The sequence below is a fragment of the Cydia pomonella genome, chromosome 13 (assembly GCF_033807575.1).
Source record: "Cydia pomonella isolate Wapato2018A chromosome 13, ilCydPomo1, whole genome shotgun sequence".
NCBI lineage: Eukaryota > Metazoa > Arthropoda > Insecta > Lepidoptera > Tortricidae > Cydia > Cydia pomonella.
The window spans coordinates 2,877,397-2,893,954 of record NC_084715.1 but is presented as its reverse complement, the minus strand read 5'-3'; the positions used below and the strand labels follow the sequence as shown (position 1 = coordinate 2,893,954).

The 16,558-nt window shown below is 36.7% G+C and overlaps 1 long non-coding RNA gene across 1 annotated transcript; it reads left to right on the top strand.

Moving 5' to 3' along the window:
- Positions 1–1,482: 1,482 nt before the first annotated feature.
- LOC133523934 (uncharacterized) lies at positions 1,483–6,280 on the top strand. The gene is made up of 3 exons (XR_009800297.1): positions 1,483–1,553; positions 5,734–5,769; positions 5,901–6,280. It is a non-coding gene; the product is annotated as an uncharacterized LOC133523934 (long non-coding RNA).
- Positions 6,281–16,558: the final 10,278 nt, after the last annotated feature.

Genomic DNA, 16,558 nt, shown 5'->3' with positions numbered 1-16,558 from the left:
AAGTAGTACGCTGACGCTGGTTTTCCGTGGACACCTGTAGGGAGCGTAGTTTCGCGCAGCTACCAACTACAGTTAAGTTACTAAGATAACTATAATAATTACGACAGTAAACAACGAAGCGGCAATAAAGCAGTTGACATCAAATGTCAGCATGACTATCATGGTCCAGAAAATACATTATGTACCCAAAATAATAATATAAATAATTAGTTAGTCAAAATAGAGATCAAAATAGCTATAACCATTTAACTATTTAGTCATCGCTGACATTTTAAACGTCGAATAAAACCCAAAGTAGAAAGTAGCAAGAAAACCGAATAATGTGAAGCAACACATGAAACGCCGCAGGCGCGAAAGGCTTTTCCTTGACAGTACATTTCCTACCCTTTAATTTAAACTGAATGGTACTTATTCAAGAATAATTTGCATTTTGCTCGATTTCGTTAGGTGATGGTCGATTTTCGAGCAAGAATATTTTTAAATAGATATCGAGTATAAGTGAAGTAACCTGTTAGTGTTTGTGCCTATCACATTTTCTCAAAGGTTAGCTGGAAGAAATCCCTGTTAGGAATAAATTCGACTTTGTACATAAAATGTTTATTTTTATTTTGTTTTGTCTGTTTTATTTCAATCATTAATCAAATAAAGTTAATTTGATTAATTTAATAGTTGTTTAAAATATTTTTTCAGATTTTTCAATCGCGGCTGAATGCCGGATAGGGCTTTGTCTTCGATGCCCAACCTGTCAAAAAATGATAATATGGCGGACGAATGTATAAAATGTCACGGTATTTAATCATTATTTCGTTTAAAATTTAGTTTTTTTTCGGAAGTGAGATGAAAAACATTGTTTGTAACTCCGGGGGTAAGAATATTGCTAACTCGAGTCTTTAATGCACTCCTCGTTGCTTGTGTTGTAATGTGTAAAGTGTGATGTGTGTTGTAATGTCGATGAAAAATGTTGTATAAGGTATATCGTTCATGCGCAGTAAAATGAAAATAATTATTTTATTTATTATTTATTTATTATTAACATAAAATCATACATCTCAAACAGATACGGAGTCCCACAAAACAGTTTACACGGTTTGACTGTGGGATCGTGCAGTCTCTACTCTCTTATATTTATATTTATATTACAATGAGATTCGTTTCTATATCTATATGCTTAATAATTATTTTATGCAGTTTACAAGGTAACTACGCAGCTTTTTACCATTGAAGCTCAGGTTTCCCATTCTACGTAAAGCCATTTTCTTTTTATTTGTATTATTCTTTCTGCGCAAAACAACATCTATGTGGGTTGATACAGCTACAAAAACTACGCATTTATGCAAAAGACAGCTACGCAGGGGAATCGAGGGAGCTTAACTTTCTCTAAATCATAGTAAATGCAAAACAAATTAAAGTGCACAGGATTGACAGTTTGACGGACTCTCACGTTAGTCCCTTCGCCCCATTTGGCAGACATTCTGAATAATTCATCCAAGGAGGGTGCATCAGCGTAACTTTTTAATGTCGCTAATGCAAAAAACTCGATTGCGTTGTTTTAGGTGAGTTTTGTGGAGTTTCTTTTTACTGCTTAATATTTTATTACGTTTGGAAAATAGTTTATTTATAGACTTATTTATAGACGTAGTTTCCTGCTATCAGTAGGGTGACAACGCGAAGCAACACTTACTGTTAAAAGAAACTGACTAGGTGCGTGTTGAACCGCGCATAATGGAGGGTTTTGTACTTACCTTCATACAATACCAAAACTCATTCTAGCAACAGGAGGTTCTTCTAGCAACTTCGAGGTATTTCCGTTGTTTTGATAAGAAGATTAGCTTTTTTGGTAAAAAATCATTAATCGCTCAACAGATTATATTGAAAATATTTTTATAGTTACTATGTTTAATTTTTTCCATATTTTAAAAACTTAGGGCACAAAATTTTGACTTTAGAGATATTATTTCGAAAAATATTCACTGGGTCCAAAAACCGTCTCAGCGACCTAACTGTGATTTTTAATTACCTATCGAATCATGTACCAAACGTCTATATATATTTTTTAAAAATTTTTACTTCAAAGTTTATTAGCGGCTTACAAAATTTATTAAAATGTATCTGTTTCCTAGTAGAATGGCTGTCGCATACGGACGGACGGACAAAGAGACTTGACAAAATTATAAAGGTGACCTTTTGCCATTTTAGCTACGGAATCCTAAAGCTATCATTTATTATGTTTTTAATTCTAGCATGCAATCATGATGGTTGTTTTTATTTTATCTTATGATAATAGAATGAATAAAGTCTAATTCTGAAATTAGTTGAATATGGTTTATGTTTTTTTTATTTCTTTGTCATCATGACACTGCGGGGTTGCGAAAGGCATCGCAGTCATAATTGTGTATTTTTTTAGTCTTAAGATATATTTTATAATAATATTATTTGACGACCGACCGGTCTGGCCTAGTGGGTGACCCTGCCTATAAAGCCGATGGTCCCGGATTGAAATCCTGGTAAGGGATTTTATTCGTGTGTTGAGCACGGATATTTGTTTCTGAGTCATGGGTGTTTTCTATATATTTAAATATTTATATAATATATATATCGTTGTCTAAGTACACAAGCCTTATTGAGCTTACTACGGGAGTTAATCAATTTGTGTAATAATGTCCTATAATATTTATTTTTTTATTTTTAACAATGTTATCTCAAACTAGGTACATACCTAGTGTGAGATATCACGCAGACATTTAGTCGCGAATGTTTTCAGATAAGTGCTTACGCAACTTACTTTTGAATGTAAATAAATAATAAATAAATATTATAGGACATTATTACACAAATTGACTAAGTCCCACAGTAAGTTCAATAAGGCTTGTGTTGTAGGTATCTGGACAACGATAAATATAATATATAATTATAAATACTTAAATACATAGAAAACACCCATGACTCAGAAACAAATGTCCGTCTCCATCACACAAATATATGCTCTTACCAAGATTTGAACCCGGGACCAACAGCTTCATAGGCAGGGTCATTACCTACTAGGCCAGACCGGTCGTCAGAATGTAAGCTTGATATGAGCTTGTCTAATAGGCAGAGGGCCAGAGGGAGAGCCCTCCACAGACGAATTGCTGATTTTATTTGGTTGGTTATAAAACATTAACCCACCGATCTCAGTTGACCGAAACTACAAAATATTGTCCTAAAACTCAAACTATTGAAAAGTTTCAATCTGACATTGAAATGTAAAACAGGATGTTCCCCTAGGCAGTATACTTGGGCCGCTATTATTTCTTGTATATATAAATGATATACCTAATATTACTAAGCACAAAGTAACTCTGTTTGCTGATGATTGTTCCGTTGTTGTTTGCTGCAAAGACCCTGCTACTTACGAATTTGAAGTAAATACTGTTTTCCATGATATCAATGTTTAGCTAAATAATAATAAGTTAAGAGTTAATTTAAATAAAACAAATTATATGGAGTTTCATGCTCCTCAGGGTAACCCCACAAATATTGAGATTATGTATAAAGATGTAAAGATACATAGCGTAACATCTTTGCGATTTTTAGGCGTTATGATAGATTGTCACAATAGTTGGGAAGTCCACATTGAACACATAGTTAAGAAATTAACCAGGTCAGGTTTGCTCTACGTAGATTGAGGAATATCGCTTCCAGGCAAGCAGCGGTATCGGCATTTCATGGCCATATAATGTCCAACCTCCGCTATGGCATCATTTTATGGGGCAATTGCAAAGAGATTGACAGAGTTTTCAAACTGCAAAAAAAATGTGTAAGGGCCCCATCTGTAGCGCCCGAAGTAGAGACTCATGCCTGCCACTGTTTAAAGAATTACAAATACTAACGGTCCCTTCTTTATATGTATATGAAATCTCTCTTTATGTGAAAAAAAATCTACACAAGTTTAAAATACAAAAAAGCAATCCGAGAATAACGTCCACACTCCATGGTTTTAATTTGTGCTATCCCATTGATCACAAAACAGCTTACTTTAGAAAGAGTGTATTTTATATGTCTATTCACACATTTAACCACTTGCCTAAATTAAAATACTTGAACTACCTGAATTCGGACGTAAACTTTATAAATGGTGCTTAGACAAAGCTTACTATAAGATAAGTGACCACTTTATGCCGTCGAGTTAGTATGACATATTATTTATGAATTTACCTATTGACACAGTACCAATCATTTTATTCGCATCACATGTAATATTTGTATGATTATTTCGCTGTAAAATTAGTTTTAGTATTAACATTGTACGCCGCATCGCGGTTGATTGTGATGATTCTACCCTGACATAATTTTAAAATCATTGTAACTCACAATATGACAATAAAGATTTCAATTTAAATTTTTAATTGTTTTTATTTTCTCGCTGATGTGTTTCCACCACCACCTACAAATCACTATATCGTTGCCAAAATAAACACACGATCTCATAAATACGAAATTGACTTACCTACCCGATATTTACCAATAAACGGCCCAAAATTAACTCCCAGCTGGTGACCAGGAGGGGACAGCACGCCCGAAGGTGTTTGGTCATTGGGCATTGCACTTTCCCTTCTAATAAGTATGGAACCCTCCTTTAATATAGAGCGCGCCGTAGGGAACCCCCCGGGCCTTTTCCGAAGGGGGCCGTAATTCTCAACGTCACTGTGATTTTACCCGGGACTTTGTAATTGCATTCCTTATACGTTTTAGGATATTTTATTGTGATGTTATTTGCTTTTTGAAGAATTAATTAGCTTTTTATGTTAAATTATGTTCGCATTTTGTGAAGTGCTTTTCTTTGTGTTTTAATAGATATCGAAGTACTTTTTGTGCTTTAGGAAATTAAATTAACATTTTATCGTCTTACCTGTCTTACTGGATATTTTTTATTCTTGTTAAATAAAGGCGTGTACAATTGTATGCATAAATCAGTTAATTTACCTATATATTAATGAGAACGGTACCCCTAGTGTAAATTTATTCGATAGCGAAACGTGACGTACGCGTTTGCGTTAAGTCTCATTTTGTATCCCCGCCCGGTCTAGCGTGAGTCAATCTTAACACAGTACCTAATATTTAATTACCAAACTCGAAAAGGAACCTTGCATTCTTCAGTCGACTTTGTGGCAGATGTCAAAGTAAATTACACATTCTGAAAATTCCTTAGGTACTTCAAACACCTGCCCTTTCTTTGACATTTCATGACCCTTTTACCAAAATTTTAATTAAGAATATTCATAGCGTCGAATTTTTGTGGTTGTGAAATATTAAATTCCGACCGTACTCGTACGTGACATCCGTCACAATCGCGTAGGATTTGTAAAATACGACCAAAGAATAAAATACTAACGATATAAGAGACCTACATTATTGTACGACCTTTTAAAATCGGTCGCATTGCTGGACGGTTATTGGATTTAGAAAGCGATTCTTATTTCATTTGGTCGCTTTAGCACAAACGTAATAGGAAATCTGATCGATATTTTCATTTGGAATTTATTTCCGAATGCCAATGCATTTGAAAGGTATTTTATTAGAATATTTTACCGGGAGGTTCCGGCCATGTAGTGACTTTTTTGTAAATTTTTCGTTGTTAATTCGTGCCACATGGCCAGCCCACTTCCATTTTAGTTTCTTGCAATGTGATAGTGTGTCGATAACTTTAGTCTTTTCCCTTATAACCGTATGGCGTTGTTTGTCTCTACGTTTTAGGTTCATGATGCTCCGGCTCCGCTCCATGGATCTTTGGTAAGTCATAATTTTTCTTTTCATACATGCATTATATATCCATGTTTGGCTTGCGTAAGGAAAGATTATAGGAATGAGTCAGTAAAATAAATATTAAATGTAAACAAATATTATGGGACAATTCTACACAGATCGACCAAGTCTCACAGTAAACGTCTGATGTGGTACGGTCATGTACAGAGGCATCCAGAAGACTACATCGCTCGAGATTCCAACGACGAAGCGAGGCAGTGGAAGACGGTGTTGGTAACTCCAACAGTAATATTCGTTCATTCATGCATTCGTTTAAACGCTTGCTCCGTTCTCGACGGTCTGGCAATCTGTTGCCATGATTAAATGCACAAGTACATCTCTGTGCTGTTAATCATTAAAGATAATGTGACCATCAAGACGGCTTTCTGTTCTTCGCCCATCTACTAAACCAGCACTAGATTTCCGCTGAACAGATGGCCTGTCACCTGGCTGACGGTTCAGCGAGACCTGATAGATCATAATATAGTTTAAAGAAAACATCCATTTGTGATAAACACACAAATAAATTTAATGCCCTTACAAGGATTCGAACTTGGGACCTCCTACTTCGTAAGCAGGGTAAACAACACAGATCACCGTAACTACTAGATGGAGTTTAAGGTACCGTTTGGATCTAGGCTTTGAAATGCACCCTTGAAATTATCGTATTTAAATCATAAAAAAATAAGTATTCCTTTCTTTCAAAATCCGGCAGACCAGAATGGAAATAAAATATTGAAGACCCGATAGCCGTTTCTCTTATAATTCTATCTGTATTGCAAATGTAGAAGTAACTACACAAATCTTGTCAAAAATCAATGAAAATCGCGGGGAGCCCCTCAAAAAAACACCGTGTATTAACTTTGACATTTCCTGCAGTAAAACCATAGGCAACATTACTGTTTCCGCAAACTTAACACCAATGTTGGAAACCGGATTTATGATATTTGTATTACAAATATCGCTTCTTAATATCGCAGCAGTAACGCTGTTGCAGACTGAATCTAAACGGTGTGAAAAACGCAAATTTTTCATTATTAAAGTAACTATTTTGCTTGGGCTATCCGGGTCATACACATTTTTTAGCACACTCGATCGCGTCTTTCCTGTAGACATCGTAAAGTTAAGGGAATCTAAAGCTAACTTTTACGCAGCACCTTTAGAGGCGGGATTTTTTTGAGTACTTGAGAGTCAAATAAGAAAAAAGCGGCCAAGTGCGAGTCGGACTCGCGCATGAAGGGTTCCGTACCATTTAAGACGTATTAAAAAAAAATCTACTTGCTAGATCTTGTTCAACATTTTACCACTTTGGACACACATTTTACCACTTTGGAACTGTCTCTCGCGCAAACTATTCAGTTTAGAAAAAAATGATGTTAGGAACCTAAATATCATTTTTGAAGACCTATCCATAGATACCCCACACGTATGGGTTAGATGAAAAAATTTTTTTTTAAATTTATTGACGTATTAAAAAAAAACTATTCACTAGATCTCGTTCAAACCAATTTTCGGTGGAAGTTTGCATGGTAATGTATATCATATATTTTTTTTAGATTTTTCATTCTGTTATTTTAGAAGTTACAGGGGGGGGGGACACACATTTTTTCACTTTGGAAGAGTCTCTCGCGCAAACTATTCAGTTTAGAAAAAAATGATATTAGAAACCTAAATATCATTTTTGAAGACCTATCCCTAGATACCCCACACGTATGGGTTTGATGAAAAAAAATTTTTTTTTTAATTTTTATGACGTATTAAAAAAAAAACTACTTACTAGATCTCGTTCGAACCAATTTTCGGTGGAAGTTTCCATGGCAATGTATATCATATATTTTTTTTAGATTTTTCATTCTGTTATTTTAGAAGTTACGGGGGGGGGGACACACTTTTTACCACTTTGGAAGTGTCTCTCGCGCAAACTTTTCAGTTTAGAAAAAAATGATATTAGAAACCTCAATATCATTTTTAAAGACCTATCCATAGATACCCCACACGTATGAGTTTGATGAAAAAAGATTTTTTGAGTTTCAGTTCTAAGTATGGCGAACCCCCAAAATTTATTGTTTTTTTTCTATTTTTGTGTGAACATCATAATGCGGTTCATAGAATACATCTACTTACCAAGTTTGAACAGTATAGCTTTTATAGTTTCGGAAAAAAGTGGCTGTGACAGAATCGGACAGACAGACGGACATGACGAATCTATAAGGGTTCCGTTTTTTGCCATTTGGCTACGGAACCCTAAAAACGGGATATCTATATACCACAGAAGTGACCTTTTTTAGGGTTCCGTAGCCAAATGGTAAAAAACGGAACCCTTATATTCTAAAATGTATTTGTCCCATCCACTTAAATAACCAACGAAAAATACAAACAAAATACATAAAGCAACAGAAACTCTTAAGGAAATCGGCGATTAAAGAACACGTCAGAAATTTTCGTAACAGCTTAACAACATTTCCATATTCCCAAGCTTTTACTTCGACACCCTCGTTAGGGTTCCGTAGTAGAAGGGTGCCACTCTGTCACTAATGTCTGGGTCAAACTAGCAATGAGCTAAAGAGAATTTACAAAAATTGCAAAGTTCTCATGATATGTACTCTGTAGGTATTTTTTTCTGTACGTTTAGTGCCAAACTCGGGTTTGGACCCGGGTATGACCTTACTACGTCCAAAACAGAGGTTGTGAATGCCATCTAGCTTCGTGTGTTAGGGCACAGCACAGCTGAAGCCATTTTAGATCTAGAGCAGAGCCCAACTAACCTGAGCAAAACCGCAGCCAAATAATATTAGACCCCTACTTATTGTTGGGTACCTGTGAGTAATGTTACCAGAGCTCAACGATGGTGCGGAGTGTTAGGGTCGGCAACGCACATGTATCTCCTCTGGAGTTGCAGGCGTCCATAGGCTATGGAGACTGCTTACCATCAGGCGGGCCGTATGCTTGTTTGCTTCTGGGAAGCTTCAGTAGCTTAGTTGGTTAAGAGCGCTCGGACCGGGTGTTCCGAAAGGTCGCAAGTTAGAAACTTGCTCGAAGCAGTGAAGTTTTCTATTATTCCCTCCTTCCTTCAACTGCCTCGTAGCCTAGCCTGGTGGTGACCCTGCTTACGAAGCAGAAGGTCCCGGCATCAAATCCTGGTGAGGGTATTTATTTGTGTGTTGATCACAAATATTTATCCCTGAGTTATGGATGTTTCCTATGTAATTATATGTGTTTATACATAACTTGATGCTAAATATAGGTATCTTAGTTTAGTACCCAAACTCTTCTTCCTTCCCTTATCCCACCTATTAACACCCAACCCAAACACTGAGTTTAATGGGGCACTACGTTAATTTGTGTAAGATTGTCCGTATAATATTTATATGAAAAAATATGCTGCAGAATTCTTCATGCGCGATTTTCAACTCGTACTTGACCATTTTTTATTTCGACTGGTAACTTTTTTAAGGTAAACAACTTTGCCAGCGAATGATTGAAAAGTTTGTTTTACTTCTGAGTTGCGATTGGGACTCCAATCCAAGTTTTAATGAGTAAATAACGAGTCCCGATTCAGTGCTGAATTGCTCTCTTTGCTCTACGATTTGCTCATGGCTTTATATTTGAGAATTTGCACAGTATTATCGGCTTATTAAGACTTAAAGATTAGTACGGAGTTGGATTCATTTGAGGAAGTTTTTGATTACAATATACTTCTTTACGGTGAAATCGATCACGACGTCTAAGCCCGTAGCCGTCCAAGTAACCGGTGTCTTCTGCGACCCCAGAATACCGGTGAAGCTAAAGGGCCGTGTGTACAAGAGCACCATCCAGCCAGCCCCACTATATGGTAGTGAGACCTGCCCTGCCCTCGGAAGACATATCCAGCAGCTTCACATCACCGATATGAAGATGTTGCGATGGATGTGTGGCGTTACGCGATTCGATCGCATACGTAACGAACACATCCGTGGCAGCCTCGGAATCCGTGACGTAGCGGATAAGCTGCAGGAAAGTCGCCTCCGATGGTATAAGCCGCAGAGCGGTAGACTACGTCGGAAATAGATGCCTCGACCTTACTGTCCACGGTCTGGCCTAGTGGGTAGTGACCCTGATTATGAAGCCGATGGTCCTGGGTTCGAATCCCGGTAAGGGCATTTATTTGTGTGATGAGCACAGATATTTGCTCCGGAGTCATGGAGTTTTCTATGTATTTAAGTATTTGTATAAATATATCGTTGTCTGAGTACCCACAACACAAGCCTTCTTGGCTTACCGTGGGACTTAGTCAATTTGTGTAAGAATGTCCCTATAATATTTATTTATTTATTCTATTTTATAAATAATATAATCACACCTGAACAAAGATATTCGAGTTAATTTTGGACCATAGAAAGCCTTTGGACTACCTATAGTTGGGTGGTTTTAATGGAATCTGAAATAATGAGGCATATTTCCCGTTTGAATATAGGTACCTTTTTATATTCAATCTTAAGCCGAAAGAAGGTAACATTATCCGATTTCCTATTTTATTTAAGGAAGAAGGAAAACCTTGTAGGCATATTATTTAATGTACAATGTTTCGTTAGAAAAATATATTTGTTTCTTTAACTTCGGGCCTTGAGGTGGACTTACAATGAATAGAGCGAAAACTCAGTTGTTGACCAATGAAGCTGAAGCTAAACATAGAGTAGTAGTAGATGGGCAGGATATACAATATGTTGATGGGTACACTTACTTAGGCCTGATAGCATTCTTCGAGAAACAGGTAGTCCATAGAAATCGATAGACGTATCGAGAACGCCTTGAAGAGCTTCTGGTCCATAAAAGCGCTAATGAAGGGCGACTTTCCTTTGTATCTGTAGCGCAAACTCCTCGACATGTGCATCCTGCCTATCTTAACCTACGGTGCTCAAACTTGGTCATTAACTGAGGCTTTAAAATCTAAACTAAAGGTTTGCGATGGAGCTTATTATATTAGGTAGGTGTTCGGTGAACTGATCTAATCAGAAACACGGAACTACGCTCCAAAACTCGAGTTGTAGATGTAGGGGTAGATAGACAGTGCAGAACGGGGTGCAGGCAGACCGAAAAGGAGATGGCGGGACGACTTGGACGCATTCTATCCAAAATGGTGGGAAAATGACAATAAAAGGGTCGAGTGGAGAAAGGGAGGCCGGAGGAGGAAGGAGGAGGAGGACGAAGAGGAGGAGCAGTGGGACACTAAAGTAGAATAAAAAAACCTCGCTGTTCATGTTAATTCAGCGGAAGGGTGAAATATATGTTAAATACCTAAATAAAAAACAGTATAACGTTTATTTTAAATAGTACCTTAAGTTTCGTGAGATCCACTTGACTGCCAATAAAAATAGTTATTTGTTTTACAAGGGGGCAATTTTGTTTCACACCTTGATAACCGAGCAAGCAAAATATTATATAGGTATACTTAGATTTGTTCCTTAAATTACTATACGATAGTTGTGCCCTTTTTGCCCATCTACTACTAAGTACATCACAAACCCAGGAAAATTATATCAACCGTGACATGGGTCGTGCTGTAAATGCATTACATAAGTGGCTGCATAACCGGCAGGCGGGAATTACACATGACAGATGAAATCTCTTGCTCGCTCTCATATACTCCCCCTTTAGACTGACGAGTACAAGCGTAAATGACGTGAAAATCAGGTTAACTTGGAATCTATTACAAAGAATAGTTTTTGAATATCACAGGTTGTTTCATTATTAGGTATTGTAATTTGTGGGCTTTTATGAACACAATCGATCAAGCAGTGAACTATTATGGCGGCCCTTTAAAGTTCTTTACTAATGCCGGTTGAATCTAGAAAATTCCATATCCTTTAGGCCGTAATGTTCTGTACCTTGAGCCTTGTAAAGTTGCGACACGTGGCGCCCTAAGTGGGTACTTCTTTTTGACATTAGTAAGCCGCAGGAAAAGAGAATGTGCATTGCAGTTTCCTCTGACTCCTGGCATGGTATTAAGTATATTTTGGGTTTAAGTATATTTTAGTAAGAGCGGTCAATGAAGTAAGTGTTCATCGCAATAATATTATGTACTTAACAATATAACCTATTATCCTGTCGCATTTTTCTGTTGTTTCTCTAATAAAGTTATTTAATAATAACCTAACTAAGTTTAAAATAAGTATTATAAGAGCAATTTGTTAGATATTGTAATTCTCTGTTATGCTGTATTGTTCTTTTCATATTAATGTCTCTCCTCACTTGCACTAACACATGTTATACTGACATAACTTATCCTTAATAATTATTTGTAACTTTGATACCATATATTTATTATTTGACTAATTTTATACACAGACACTAACCCCCTTATTCATAAACGTTTGTCCCTTTCCGACGTATTGGTATGATGGAAAGGGACAAACGATTATTAGCGGCATCGTAACTTTAGTACACGTTTATGAATAAGGGGGTAATTTATTGCATGTAAATTTGGTTCTTGATCTGCACATATTTAGGGTTAGAGTCCAGGCCGCGTAGCCAACGTTACAATGGCTAACGCTCCGTAGCGTAGCGTAGTCATCTCTCTTTATCACTTTTCCAAATTAGTGCAACTGTGACAGTTGCGTTTCGTTCGCCACGAAGCGTGAACGATAGGCACGTTGGATATGCGGGCAGTTCAGAACGCTGTAAGCCTCTAATATGCATGTGAACGCAATGACTGTAACCTAGTTTGTGAGTCTAAAAAAAAAGGTAGTTATAAGTGGTGATGTAGATAAAAAGCTGGCCCACTACGCATAACGACCGTATAATGCATCAAATACTGCATTACTGTTGTGACGTCAACGCCGTAGCAGTAATGTCACAACGGTAGTGCTGCTGCAGAAGCCATTCGAATGTTCATCATCATAACCATCATCATATCAGCCTTTTATCGCCAACTGCTGAGCATAGGACTCTCTTCCAGTACGTCACTTATCCCGATCCTGAGCCAATCTCATCCAGAAGTGACCCGCAATCTTCCTAATGTCGTCCACCCAACGAGCCAACGGACGCCAGGCACTCCTTTCGTCTGAAAGCGGCCACCATTCCGTTATCATTTTGGCCTACTTGCCATCACTCTGCCAACATGTCCCGCCTAACTCCATTTTAATTTGTTAGAGTCTGTGCGGAAAGATAAGAGTCGTGGAATGTATAGGGCCCAATACATTCCACGACTCTTCTCTTTCCGAACAGACTCTAATGACGTGCCCGACGTCTTGCACCTTGGTGCAAATCCGAATGTTAGAAAACATAGATGAAAGTGGGTTTCGTATTTTCCCCAGTATCATATTAACAGAAACCGGGGTCAGTGTTTGAATTTCGATCGCTCGATTTCGTGTTCTTTAATAATATCTCCACTACTAGGCATTTATATTCTGGTATTAGAATTCAAAACGAGTGGTCAATACCACTTCCCCAATTTCTATCGCTCGTATTTCAAAAATAGCATTTTGCCTTTTTGCACATATTTTCGAGTGATGAAATTGAGCGCTCGAAATTAAAAAATCAGCTCTTGCAATTATTCGTTTTTTTACGCATTTTTTGTGTAGAATATTTATTTTGCCCTAGTGTGCGTAAGTAAAACTTTTCCAAGATAACGCTGGTTCCTCAAGGTCCCCAAATGTCAGATCGTCTGAACATGAACAAATATCGTGCCGCATTACTGATGTAGTACTGAGGGCCTACCGCGAACCACGTTCGACGTGTTGCCTCTCTGTCGCACATGTAAATTCGTGCGTAAGTGAGATAGGGAGGCAACACGTCGAACGTGGTTCGCGGTAGGCCCTCTGTTGTGTAGTCTAAATCCGAATGGTACATTTAGGGTTATACCAGAACTATGTAGAACTTATGCATAAATAACACATTTACCATAGGACCCTTGTTTCAGTCTAGCCAATATAAATTTCATGGGGTTCTCAGACAGACAAAACTAAAAGGACACCTATATATTATTCAAGCACATTATCGATATCAGTGCTCGATGTAAACGTAATTAGTTGTGATCCGCCGTCTGTACGGAATCGATAGTACAGATTACTTCTTATGGAGTCGGCATGCAAATTGAATTTATTTTATTCATTTAAAAATACCGTTCAAAGCCAGACTGCACCAGTATTACTGCTGTTGTATTGTGGCGCGGCGCTGCTGACTGGGTGTAATTTAGCTAAAAGCTATAAAGTTGTCAACGGAGTCTTTATTCCGAGGCTCGAGTCTTTTAAAGTTGCGCTTAAAAATAGTCAATAAAGGACTCAATTCAAGACTTAATAGAGTGGGAAGTTTTGAATCGAGTTTTTTAAATTTGGACTCAAGCCTCTCGAGTCTTGAGCGTCTCGATGCTACCAACACTATTCCCCATTCCATTTGCGGAGCAAAGCTCTTTTGAAAATGGGTGTGACAATGAATGTTGTGTTGGCAGCGAGTGGTAGAAATCATCATATCTAACAGTTTTTATGAGCGCAACTTAGAATACCAGTGGTAGAACCCACATAAGGCGGAAAACTCTCTTCTAAGATATCTTTTAAGGTTCTATGTCGCAGTAAGGCATTATTGCAGTATTTCAACACTACTTTACTGCCGATGCCGAAGCAATGCATGCTTCCACAAATCTCAAAACCCATGTTTCTGGCCAGATTATTGACATTTTAGGCAGCAATGCAGTCGACAGTAGATAGATAGAATTTTTATTGGTATTAATCATACACTGTCAGTTACATTATAATAATGTCGTTAATTAGTAATGTCGCACTGCAATACTGCTGGTGTATTTAGAATCCAAACGGCACCTTTGTAAAGCTTCATAGAGATAAAGGCCAATTCCAGTTTTAGTTTCCGATGCATCATTAGTAATAAAGTATCATTACTAATCTGGCAGTTTCAAAAGTGACGTTTTTGGTTGAAGAAATGGCACTTTTGACACTGACAGATCAGTATCACATCGGAAACAGATCGAATAACCAAAACTCGACATGGCCTGTTAGTTGAGTCGGGAAGTGATCTGTAATCGATAGCTACATCATTATTAAGGAGCCCAGTTTGTCCCAGAATATTATATTTTGTCCACATTTCACGCTCAAAGCGACAAGGTATCAAGTCCTTCTAACGTATGTAAACATGGAACTTTGTCCTATTAAGAGCAGTTTCCTGTCAGGTAACCTTTTAAGTGGGGTCGGCATTATGCGAAACTGTCGATTTAGGAAAATGAATAATTAATTTGAACGACAGCGATTTCTAAGTAATGTTGTGCTGAGTTAGTATTTTGTAACTCTTAATTATGTTACAATTGCTAAGTTACAAATGCTTTTATACAAAACGAATCAATTAGTTATTCCACGAATTACGTAAATAAATATAAGTACCTAATATTATACCATAAATAATATAAAAGAAGGGAAAAATTAAAAAAAGAAAAAAATCGAAAAAATATAATTCCTCGAAAGCATAAGGCCGCTATGAAGATACAATAAATTCTACATTAATACATAAGTAAATTGTTATTTACTATTTTTAGACTGACAAGACACATATGAAAATGTTGTCTGCGGCTCTTATTGAATCAGAATGTATTAGGGCCTAATTAGGCAGATACCTATCGACGACAAGAAAATATTATGACGTAATGGAACGGACATTTTTGGACATTTTTTTTAATGGTAGAATGGAGAATGGTGAGTAGAATGACCCAAAGAGGCCAGGAGGGTCAACTTTTTTTTTCGTTGTTTTATTTTCTGTCCCTGAAATATGCGACGGTGTGGAGCTTTATGTATGAGATGAAACTTTTATTTTTATTTTTCTTATGTAAAATATAATCTACAGCTAGAAAGACATACAATAGCACTCGATTTTTTTTATATATTTGATAGAAGACAGATACAAGCCTGACGGAGTGATTAGAAACAAGACAAAATAATCTTTACCCAAGAATCAGGTTTTTAATTTTTATTTAAGAAAAATAATAATAATAGCCTTTTATTTCATGCAATTTTACTATAGCATTACAGTAATTAAAATTACATAATTAGCAAATAACATGCAAATAATATTTTCTTATTTATCAATATTTTCCATAAGTAATAAATTTATATTTACCGTTGTCTATTAGGTGATATTAATATTAATTGAATTTACGAATTGTATAATGATTAAAAATAATGAGTTAATTATTATAAATTAATTGCATGGCGCTTTGCGCGCAAAGGCCTCCCCAAACCAAAGCCAAATGGCAAAAAACGGAACCCTTATAGATTCGTCATGTCCGTCTGTCTGTCCGATTCTGTCACAGCCACTTTTTTCCGAAACTATAAGAGCTATACTGTTCAAACTTAGTAAGTGGATGTATTCTATGAACCGCATTAAGATGTTCACACAAAAATAGAAAAAAAACAATAAATTTTGGGGGTTCCCCATACTTAGAACTAAAACTCAAAAAATCTTTTTTCATCAAACCCATACGTGTGGGGTATCTATGGATAGGTCTTCAAAAATGATATTGAGGTTTCTAATATCATTTTTTTCTAAAATGAATAGTTTGCGCTAGAGACACTTCCAAAGTGGTAAAATGTGTGCCCCCCCCCCCCGTAACTTCTAAAGTAACAGAATGAAAAATCTAAAAAAAATATTTGATATACATTACCATGCAAACTTCCACCGAAAATTGGTTTGAACGAGATCTAGTGAGTAGTTTTTTTTTAATACGTCATAAGATTTTAAAAAAATTTTTTTCATCAAACCCATACGTGTGGGGTGTCTATGGATAGGTCTTCAAAAATGA